An 11,313-nucleotide genomic window follows, 5' to 3' on the forward strand; every position below is an offset into this window, starting at 1 on the left:
TACAGGTATTGCCTTTTTATCCAAGTCTGGCAGAATCTGGGGAGAGAGAAACAGAATTAATGTTTTGAATCCAATGACTGTTCTTTGAAACTAAAAGGAGTGGAAAATGATTTTTATTCTCTTGACAAAGGGAAAGTAGAGTGAATGAGAGATGAAGAGATAGTGGAGGTTAGTGGTGATCTTTCAGGAATTGCTAGAGTCAGGGACAGTCCCAGAAACTGGAAAATCGCTAACATGAAACCCCTGTTTAAAAAGGGAGTAAGGCAAAAGATGGAAGATTACAGACAAATTAACCTAATCTTGGTCTTGGCTAAGATCCTGGAATCCTTTCTGAAGGATGATATTTCTGAATCCTTGTAAGTGTATAGTAAAATAGGGCAAAGTCAGCATGGTTTTGTCAAGGGGACATCACATCTGAAAATTCTGATGGAATTCCTTCAGGAAGTAATGATCACATTTGACCAAGGGGATCCAATGGACTTCAAGAAGGCCTTTGATAAGGTAACGCACAGGAGGCTACTGAGTACAATAAGGGTCCATGGTGTCAGAGGCAAAATTCTAGCATGGATAGAAACTTGGCTGTCTGGCAGAAATCAGAGAGTGAGGATAAAAGGGTCCTTCTCAGGATAGGAGGTGGTGACAAGTGGTGTTTCACCAGGCTCAGTTCTGGGAGCACAGCTTTTTACTTTATATATTAACGATCTAGATGAAGGAACTGAGGTCATTCTGGCTAAGTTTGCAGATGATACAAAGATAGGTAAAAGGACAGGTAGCATAGAGGGAGGGAGGCTGCAGAAGGTTTGGACAGGTTAGGAAAAGTGGCAACGTGGCAAAGTGTCATGCACTTTGGTAGGAAGAATAGATACATGAGGATAAAATTCAGTAGTCTGAAGTGCAAAGAGACTTGGGAGTTCTAGTCCAGGATTCTGTCAAGGTAAATCTGCAGGTTGAGTTAATAGTTAGGAAGGCAAATGCAATGGTGGCATTTATTTTGAGAGGACTTTAGTATAAAAGCAGGGATGTACATCCGAAGCACTACAAGGCTCTGGGTCAGACCACATTTGGAGTCCTGTCTGCAGTTTTGGGCCCCATATCTCAGGAAGGATGTACCGGCACTGGAGTGGGTTCAGAAGAGGTTCACGAGAATGGTCCCAGGAGTGAAAAGCTTAACTTATGAGGAACTTTTAAGGACTCTGGGTTTATACTCGATGGGGTTTAGAGGGGGGATCTAATTAAAACAGACAGAATATTGAATGGCCTGGACAGAGTAGATGTTGGAAAGATATTTCCATTGGAAGGAGAGTCTAGGATCTGAGAGCCTTTGAGTAAAGATTAGGTGTTAGGTAAAGGGGTAAATGTAGGGGAATGGGTCTGGGTGGGTTGCGCTTCGGCGGGTCGGTGTGGACTTGTTGAGCCAAAGGGCCTGTTTCGACACTAAGTAATCTAATCTAAAGGGAATACCTTTTAGAATGGCGATAATGAAAAGCTTTTTCAGCTAGAGAGTGGTGAATCTATGGAATTCGTTGCTACAGAACCATTGAGTATATTTAAGACTGAGATAGAAAGGTTCTTGAGTATCAAGAGTTGGGGGAGAAAGCGGGAGAATGAGGTTGAGAAACTTATTAGCCATGATTGAATGGCAGAGCAGACTCGATGGGCTGAATGACCTAATGTCTGCTCCTATGTCTTATGGTCTTAAGGCCCTTATGGTCTTGTGAATGAAACAAATGGTGATGCTGTCTCTGGTGAAAAAAACAAAGAAAATGTTAATGGTAGTAAAGGATAGATTGAGATGCCAAATAGGTGTGAATAGAAGAACTCTGCTGACAGCAAAATCAAGAAAACCACCCACAAACAAATCATGGCAGTGAGGTGTCATAAAATAGAGGACAGAGTTCTAAAGGTTATAAAGTGCCCAAGCAAACTATGAGGTTGCATTGAGCTTCACTGGAACACTGCAGCAAGCCCAGGTTAGCATGATAGCGGGACGGTATATTAAAATAGCAAACAACTGGAAGTTTGGGATTACTCTTAAGGGCAAAGTGGAGGTGTTCCACAAAGGGGTCACCCATTCTGTATTTGGTCTCAACATTGTAAAGGAGACTGATTTGTGAGCAGCAAAACCAATAGACTAGATTGAAAGAAGTACAAGTAAATCCATTGCTTCACCTGGAAGGTGTCTGGGGTCCTGCAATTGCTCTCATATTAATATACTATTTTGCATCTTCATTGCTTGTCTACCACTTCATTTGTCTTTTGCTTTGGGCCCCCTCACCTTTTATTTCATTCGCACCTCCCTCTTTGTCATGAGCATAGAAAACTACTATCTTCCAGCCCTTTCTCTTCCAAAGCAGAGTAATTGCACTCAAGGTGTCAGATTTCTTTCACTCTCCATAGATTCTGCCAGACCTGCGACATTACTCTAACATGTTTTTATTAAATTGTGTCACACAATTTCATCTTGTTAAAAAAAATTAAACATTACAAACACTACTAACTTTACACTTTAGCTTATAAAGGCCTATGCCAAAAACTCACTTCTATTCTTAACTCACCCCTTGTGCTCACACCCCAAAAAAGTGTTTACTTATATTACAAAATCTTGAGGATTTATTTAGATTAGATTAGATTACTTACAGTGTGGAAACAGGCCCTTCGGCCCAACAAGTCCACACCGACCCGCCGAAGCCCAACCCACCCATACCCCTACATTTACCCCTTTTAACGTAACACTACGGGCAATTTAGCATGGCCAATTCACCTAACCCGCACATCTTTGTGACTGTGGGAGGAAACCGGAGCACCCGGAGGAAACTCACGCAGACACGGGGAGAATGTGCAAACTCCACACAGTCAGTCGCCTGAGTCAGGAATTGAACCCGCGTCTCTGGCGCTGTGAGGCAGCAGTGCTAACCACTGTGCCACCGTGCCGCCCACTTTTCCTGGGACCAACCCCAAATTATACAACAGCCCTCCAGGATTTCCTTTAATTTTCAATAGTATTCCAGCTATTCCGTGAGCTACAAATTCCATGGGGTTCCTTCCATTTGCTTTTGGCTAAGTGATCCTCCAGTTTGCTTCACAGAAACTTTTCAGCTTCTTGTCCTGATTTTGGGCACGTATAGACTGCCTTTCCCAGTCTGATTCCACAGCCTCTGTAAAGTTCTTTTCAAGCTAACTATTCAAACTGATGTGCTTTCTGCCACAAGCCTCTGCAAAGACCACAATAGATTTCTTCCTGGAGCTTCAAACTGGGGAAAATCTTCAGCTTCCCCTCCCCCCCAAACAAATTCCAAACTTAGCTTGTGCCCAAACTATATTTCATGTGGTGAACAATAATGTTAGTATTTTCTGTAATAAATGCAGAGCTGACTGACATTCATTTCCTTTGCCTCTCCCCACTCAGTGAATTGCAGCCTACACAAGACCAGTTATGCAATTGCTTCAATGTGTTCCCAAACTAAAATGCTTGCTTTTGTCAGCAAACGTTGTGTACAGATACATTGAGAGAAAAATCTTGGAACCAAGGTGAATCTGAATCACTGGATCTTTTGTAATTTGATAGGTTTTAAGAGATCTTCAAACTGTAATGAAAGTTAATCATTTTACTTTAAGCAAAAAGCTGATTCTGCAGCTTCAGTTTGATTTATTATTGTTACATGTACCTAGGTACAGTGAAAAGTTTTGTTTTGCATGCAGTGCCGGTAGATCGTATCATATAAAAATTATAAGTGAAAGAGTATAGCGAGGAATACAAAGCTACAGCTACAAAGAAGGTGCACCTAAAACAAGATCAGCATTAGATTTGAAATTTGAGAGGCCCATTCAGAAGTCTATTAACAGTGAGGAAGAAGCTGCCATGAACCTGTTGGTACATGTGTTTATGACTTTGTATCTTCTGCCTGACAGAAGTGGTTGAAAGAGATTACAACCAGGGTGGAAGGAATCTTTGATGATGTTGGCTGTCTTTCCAAGGCAGCAAGAAGTGTAGATGGAATTGGTAGATGGAAGGTTGGCTTTTGTGATGGATTAGGATGTGTTCAGAACTCTTGTAGTTTCTTACGGTCCTGGACAGAGTGGTTGCTGGACCAAGCTGTGATGCATCCAGTGAGAATGCTTTCTATGCAAAAGTGAGTACTGCAGATGCTGGAGATTAAAGTCAAGAGTGTGCTGCTGGAAAAGGCCTCATTCCTGATGAAGGGCTTTTGCCCGAAACATCGATTTTCCTGTTCCTCGGATGCTGCCTGACTTGCTGTGCTTTTCCAGCACCACACTCTTGACTAGCATGCTTTCTATGGTGCATCTATAAAAGTTGGTCCTTGTGGGCATGCGGAATTCTGAGGAAGAAGAGGCGTTGTTTTGCTTTCTTGACTGTTGCATTAACTTAGGTGGTCCAGGACAGATGGTTGGTGATGATCATTCCCGGGAACTTAATGCTCTTGACTATCTCCACCTTGGCTCCATTGATGTATTTAGGGGCATGCCCTTCTCCTTGCTTCCTAAAGTCAGTCATCAAAGAACAAAGAAAATTTACAGCCCAGGAACAGGCCCTTCGGCCCTCCAAGCCTGAGCCGATCCAAATCCAATGTCTAAACCTGTCACCCAATTCCTAAGCATCTGCATCCCTCTGCTCCCCAACTACTCATGCATCTGTCCAGACGCATCTTAAAGGATCTACCGTGTCTGTCTCTACTACCTCTGCTGGCAACACGTTTCAGACACCTACCACCCTCTGTGTAAAGTACTTGTTGCGTGTATTCCCCCTTAAACTTTTCACCTCTCACCTTGAAAGCGTGACCCCTCATTATTGAATCCTTCACCCTGGGAAAAACCTTGTCTCTATCTACCCTGTCTACACCCTTCAGGTTCAGGTCCCCCCTCAATCTCCTTTTTTCTAATGAAAACAAACCTAACCTACTCAACCTCTCTTCATAGCTCGCACCTTCCATACCAGGCAACATCCTCGTAAACCTTCTGTGCACCCTCTCCAAAGCATCCACATTCTTTTGGTAATGTGGCGACCAGAACTGTACACAGTATTCTAAATGCAGCTGAACCAACGTCGTGTACAATTTTAACATGACCAGCCAGCTCTTATACTCAATACCCTGTCTGATGAAGGCAAGCATACCATATACCTTCTTGACCACTCTATCCACCTGTGTAGCAACCTTCAGGGTACAATGGACCTGCACTTGCAGATCTCTCTGCTCATCAACTTTTCTCAAGGCTCTTCGGTTTACTGTATGATTCGCTCTAGAATTAGACTTCCCAAAATGCATCACCTCACATTTGCCTGGATTGAATTCCATCTGCTACTTCTCCACCCAACTTTCCAGTCTATCTATGTTCTCCTGTAGTCTTTGACAGTCCCTCATGCTTTCTGCTACTCCACCAATCTTCGTGTTGTTAGTTTATCAGGTCATCAGGTCCTTAGTTTTGCAGATCTTGAGGAAGAAATGGTTATTATCTTCACACCACATCACCAAGCACTCTATCACTTTCCTGTATTTTGTCTCATCTTGTTGATATCTGGCCTACAACGATGGTGTCATCAGCCAACTGTATGGAATTTGGACGAAATTTGGCCACATAGTAATCATTGTACAGGGTGTAGAGTAAGGGGCTGAGCATGCAACCTTGTGGGGCACTGGTATTGAAGGTTGTTGTGGAGAAGGTGTTGTTGTCTATCATAACTGATTGCGATCTATGGGGCAGGATGTCGAGGATCCAGTTGCAGAGGACGGAGCAGAGGCTTCGGTTTCTGACGTTGGCGATTAGTTTGATTGGGATTATAGAGTTGCAGGAGGAACTGTGGTCAATAAGTAGAAGCCTGACATAGGTATCCTTATTATCCAGATGTTCCAAGAATGAGTTTATGGCTGGGGCGGTGGAGACTGCTGTAGACCTGTTGCACCAATTGGCAAATTGCAAGAGATCAAGGCAGGCTGGGAGGCTATAATTGATAAGAGCCAGGATTAATCTCTTGAAGCACTTCGTAATATTGGAGGTCAGAGCCCCCTGGCAGTAGTCATTGAGGCAGGTTGCATATATTTTCTTTGGTACTGGGATGATAGTTGTTTTGTTGCAGCAGATGGTGACTTCATATTGTAGCAAGGAGAGGTTAAGATATCAGCAAATACTCCCATCAGCTGATCAGCACAGGATCTGAGTGCACGGCCTGGGTCTCCATCTGGGCCAGGAGCTTTCCGTGGGTTTACACTCAAGCAGGCCAATCTGACGTCTGCAGCGGTGACTGTGAAAACAGCTGCATCCAAGGCTGTTGGGGCAGGAGCGTAAAATGCTTTGAACGCATCAGGGAGGAATGTATTTTTCTCTGCTATTCTGTTCTGTTTCACTTTGTAGCCCATTATATTGTGTAGGCCTCGCCACAGAAGGCGGGTGTCTGTGTAATTAGTTTGGGTTTCTAACTTAGTACGGTATTCTTCTTGGCATCACTAATGGCCTTACTGAAGGGTCGTATCTGGATTTCCTGCGAAGGTCAGGGTCATCTGACTGAAATGTTGTACACCTGGCCTTCGGTAGGCAATGGATTTCCCAGTTCATTAAAAGTTTCCAGTTAGGGAACATATGGATTGACTTATTTGGCACGCAGTCCTCTATCCACTTTCTAATGAAGTCCATGACAGTGGAGATGTAATTGCACTTCCGGTAAACTTCCTTGCTCCATTACAAGATTGGAGGTAGATCATTCACTGCTCATGTTTAACATTTCATCATCTGACATTGTATACTGAATATTGGTTAGTTTTAACTGTAATTAACTCCAAGTTTGTTTGAATTGCACTTTTGTTAGGAACGCTTATCAGATTCTTGATCAGATGCCTCCATTTATTTAGTTAAACTTTACTTCCTAAAACTAAAAGTTAAATTCTGAAATAAATGAATTATAAACAATATTCCCAATGATTATAATATACTACATTATCTCGGATCCTCCAAGAGACCCTACTTCTTCCAAAACAGGGAAGGAACTGTGCAATTTGAAAATGTGGATTTTATACTTGGTTGTGTGGAAAGAAATTATCAGGAGCTTCTTCAAAACATCATGATAGGCAGCACGACTTATTAGAGAATATATATATATATATATACACACCATACCTAATAAGTTGGAGCTTACCTTTCTATAATTAAATCTTGATAGAACAAGCAGTTAAGAATGTGCAATTCTAGAATGCAAATGCAGTCTAGCAAAAAACATAAAAATAAGCCCTAAAGTGTCTATAGGTACATGAAAAGGAAATGTTTGGAAAAAAATTTGATGTGAGTCCTTAAACGTAGAGTCAGGCAAATTTATAATGGGACTAGAGAAATGGTAGAGAAGCAAAATTATTATTTTGTATCTATTTTCACTGAAGAAGGTACCAGAAATCTACCAGAACTAGACATCCAAAGGGCTGGGAGGTAGGGAGAAAGAGGAGTTCAAGAAAATTAGCATTGGTAAGAAGGTGGTACTAGAGAAATGAATGGAGCCAGAAGTTGACGAATCCCCAGAACTCAATAGCCTGCATCCTACAGTTTTGAAGGAGGTGGCTATACAAATAGTCAATCCATTGGTGCTTATCTTTCAAAATTCAGTTCGAAGGAAGGGTCACTGTAACCAAAATGTTCAGTCTGATTTCTCTCCACAGATACTACCGGACCTGCTAAGCTTTTCCAGCCATTTCTGTTTTTGTTTCTGATTTCCAGTATCTGCAGTTCTTTCAGTTTTAAACTGTTAGCCTTACATCAATATTAAGGAAAGTGCTAGAAGGTATTTTGGGGGTCGGCTAAATAGGACCTGGTTGATATGATCTGATTGAGAATAGTCAACATGGATTTGGAAATGGGAAATTCTGTTTGATAAACTTGTTGGAAGATTTTTGAAGACATTGCAGGTAGTTCTCCTATAACACCATAGTTGTGTTCCAGTGAAACCTCGTTTAATAGAAAATAGCTTAATATAAATAATGGGGCCTATAGGAAAAGTGGGGTTGGGCAGACCAGCAAAAACTATCACTCACAATCGCTCAAAAGTCTAATGCAAAGTATAGCACAGTCTGAATGAAACTTGAAAACATATTTATTAACTAAACAAAAACAAATTTAGCAAATTACATGTAAAAGATGTAAGAAAGCTGCTGTCTGTACAGTACCTCTCTCAGAAAGCTGCTCTGTCAGCAGCTGACATCGGTGCATGCGCAGAACGGAGCAGAGACTTCAGCACAGACGTCAGCACATGTGCAGAATGGCACAAAGACTAGCAATGTTGTGCATGCGTGGAATGGCACAGCCATCAGCGCCTGCGCAAAATGGAGCAGTGATTTTGATGCATACGCAGAATGAAGCGCGTAAACTGGTGGCCTGTGGAATCATGCTATTGCCACCGGAGATAAGTGTTCTCGAAAATAACATTTCCTAATTTTTCAGCAATGTTATAGCCAAATTGTGCTGCCGAAATGCATGTCATCCCAGAACTAGTTGTACTACTAAAATTGATAAAGGAGAGCCAATGAGCGTAGTAGTGAAGTTCTGCTTCAGTTGTGCGGAGACAAAAAAACTGCGGGTGTTGGAATCCAAAGTAGACAAGCTGGAGGCTGGAAGAACACAGCAAGCCAGGCAGCATCAGAAGGTGGAGAAGTCTGATGTTTTGGGTATAACTGTTCTTCAAGAATGGATGTGGGGTTAGGGGAAGCTACAGATAGGGGGTTGGGGGGGGGGTGAGGGTTATGGGTGGAGAGAGGGCCAGAGTGGTGAGGTGGTGATCGGTGAATAAAGGTGGTAGGTACAATCTGGTAGGTCGATATGAGAAATAAATCCAGTTGGTAGCTGGAAAGAGGGGTTGGTCGGAGAGATGGAAGGGAGGAGGCAGCGCTAGAAAGGGAGTCGGGATGGATGGGAAGGTTATTTGAAATTGGAGAACTCAATGTTGTGTCCTCTAGGCTTTAGGCAGCCCAGGCGGAAGATGAATTGTTGTTCATCCAATTTGCAATCTAATTCATTGTGGCATTGGAGGAGACCAAGGGTGGACATGTCGGAGAGGGAGTGGGAAGGGGAATTGAAATGGCCAGTGACCAGGAGGTCAGGCTTATCCTTACAGGCCTGGCTGAGATGCTCAGTGAAAGATGCCCCTAGTTTATGTTTGGTCTTATCAATGTAGAGAAAACCACATCAAGAGCACCAGGTACAGTAAATAGGTTGGAGGAGAGGCAGGTGAATCCCTGTCTCACCTGGAAGGACTGTTTGGGGTCCTGGATGGAGGTGAGGGGAGTGACATACTGGCATGTTTTACATCTTTTAACAGTTGCAATCGAATGTACTGAGGGGTGTTGGGGGTTTGTGGGGAGAATGGCATGAACCAAGGAGTGGTGAAGAATATGGTTCTTGCGGAAGATGGAGAGGGGTGAGGATGGGAACATGTTCTTGGTGATGTGGTCTAGTTGAAGTTGGCAGAAATGTTTGAGGATGATACATTGGATGCAAAGACTGGTGGAGTGGAAAGTGAGGTCAAGGGAGACCCTGTCTTTATTATGTTTGGATGGGTCGGGGTTTCGAGCAGTGGAACGGGGATAGGAGCAGGTGCAGTGGAGGTCTGTCTGGATGATAGGGGGATGGGGAAGCACGTTATTTAAATTGCGGACACCTGGGATGCTTGGGAGTGGAATGTCTCTTCATCAGAGCAGATGCAACGGAGACTGAGGAATTGGGAAAACGGGATGGAGGTTTTGCAGGAATTGGAGTGGGAGGTGGTGTAGTCCATGTAGTCATGGGAGTCTTTGGATTTGCAGTAAATGTCAGTCTGTAAACTGTCGCCGGAGATAGAAATTGAGAGATCAAGGAAGGGGAGGGAGTTGTCTGGGATAGACCCAGTGAACTTAAGGGCACGTTGGCAAAGTCGGTGAACTGCTCCAGTTCAGCCTGGGTGCAGGATGCAGCACCAATGCAGTAATTGATGTAACAGCAGAAGAGTTAGGGAACAGTACCTGTGCATGTACTGAAGAGGGACTGTTCAATGTGGCTGACAAAGAGGCAGGCATGGCTAGGGCCCATGGCCACCCCTTGGATTTGGAGGAAGTGAGAAATGTTGAAGGAAAGGTTATTGAGGGTGAGGACTAATTTGGCAAGGCGGAGGAGGGTATTGGTGGAGGGGCACTGGATGGAATCATTGAATCATGGAATCTGTTGGAGAGGAAGAAACTGAGGGCTTGTAGGCTATCCTTCCAGGGAATGGATGGGTATATGGACTGCACGTCCTTAGTTAAGGCGAAGCACTGGGGGCTAGGGAATGGAAGGTTTCAAAAAGGTGGAGGGCCTGGTTGTTGTCCCGGATGGAGATAGAAAGTGCCTGGACGAAGGGGGAGAGAATTGAATTGAGGTAGGAAGAAATGTGTTCAGCGAGGCAGGAACATGCGAGATAATGGGTTGGCAAGGGTAGTTGGGCTTATGGATCTTGGGGAGCAGGTGGAACCAGGCAGTGCGGGGCTTGGGGTCTGAGATTCGAGGTGGTAGGTGGGAGATCACTGGAGGCGATCACGGATAGTGTGGGTGATAGTGGCTTGATGGGCCATGGTGGGGTCATGGTCAAGGGGGAGATTGGACATGGTGTCAGGGAGCTAGCGTTCGGCTTCTGCGACAAAGAGGTCTGTCCTCCAGATTATTACAGTCCCGTCATTGTCAGCCAGTTTGATGGTGAAATGGGGATTGGTGTGGAGGGAATGGAGCGCTGCATGTTCAGTTGTCTAGGAGCTTGCTTAGACTGTACGAGGAGTACTGCATGCAGTTTTGGTCTCAGAGGTTTATCAGACTTGTTCCCAGGATGGCTGAACTGTCCCATGAAGAGCGATTGGCAGACTGATCCTGTATTCGAGGAGAAAGTGAGGACTCCAGATGCTGGAGATCACAGTCGAGAGTGTGGTGCTGATGAAGGGCCTATGCCCAAAACATCGATTCTTTTGCTCCTGGGATGCTGCCTGAGCTGCTGTGCTTTTCCAGCACCACACTCTTGGTCCTGCATTTTCTTGTGTTTCAAATTATAAAAGGTAATCTCATTGAAACATACAAAATACTTACAGGGATAAACAAGTGACAAGCCAGATGCAGGTAAGGTATTTCCTTTTGTTTAGGAGCTGGAAATGTGTGGCTGGAAAAGCGCAGCAGGTCAGGCAGCATCCAGGGAACAGGAAAATCGATGTTTCGGGCATAAGCCCTTCTTCAGGAATGGGGAAAGTTTGTCCAGCAGGCTAAGATAAAAGGTAGGGAGGAGGGACTTGGGGGAGGGGCGTCGGAAATGTGATAGGTGGAAAGAGGTCA

The 11,313-nt window shown here is 44.0% G+C and overlaps 1 protein-coding gene across 1 annotated transcript in view; it reads left to right on the forward strand.

Moving 5' to 3' along the window:
- Positions 1 to 11,313, forward strand: part of LOC122559576 (structural maintenance of chromosomes protein 1B-like) — a 140,920-nt gene that overhangs the window by 91,778 nt on the left and 37,829 nt on the right. The window lies entirely within an intron of this gene.

Source organism: Chiloscyllium plagiosum, chromosome 19 (genome assembly GCF_004010195.1).
Source record: "Chiloscyllium plagiosum isolate BGI_BamShark_2017 chromosome 19, ASM401019v2, whole genome shotgun sequence".
Taxonomy (NCBI): Eukaryota; Metazoa; Chordata; class Chondrichthyes; order Orectolobiformes; family Hemiscylliidae; genus Chiloscyllium; species Chiloscyllium plagiosum.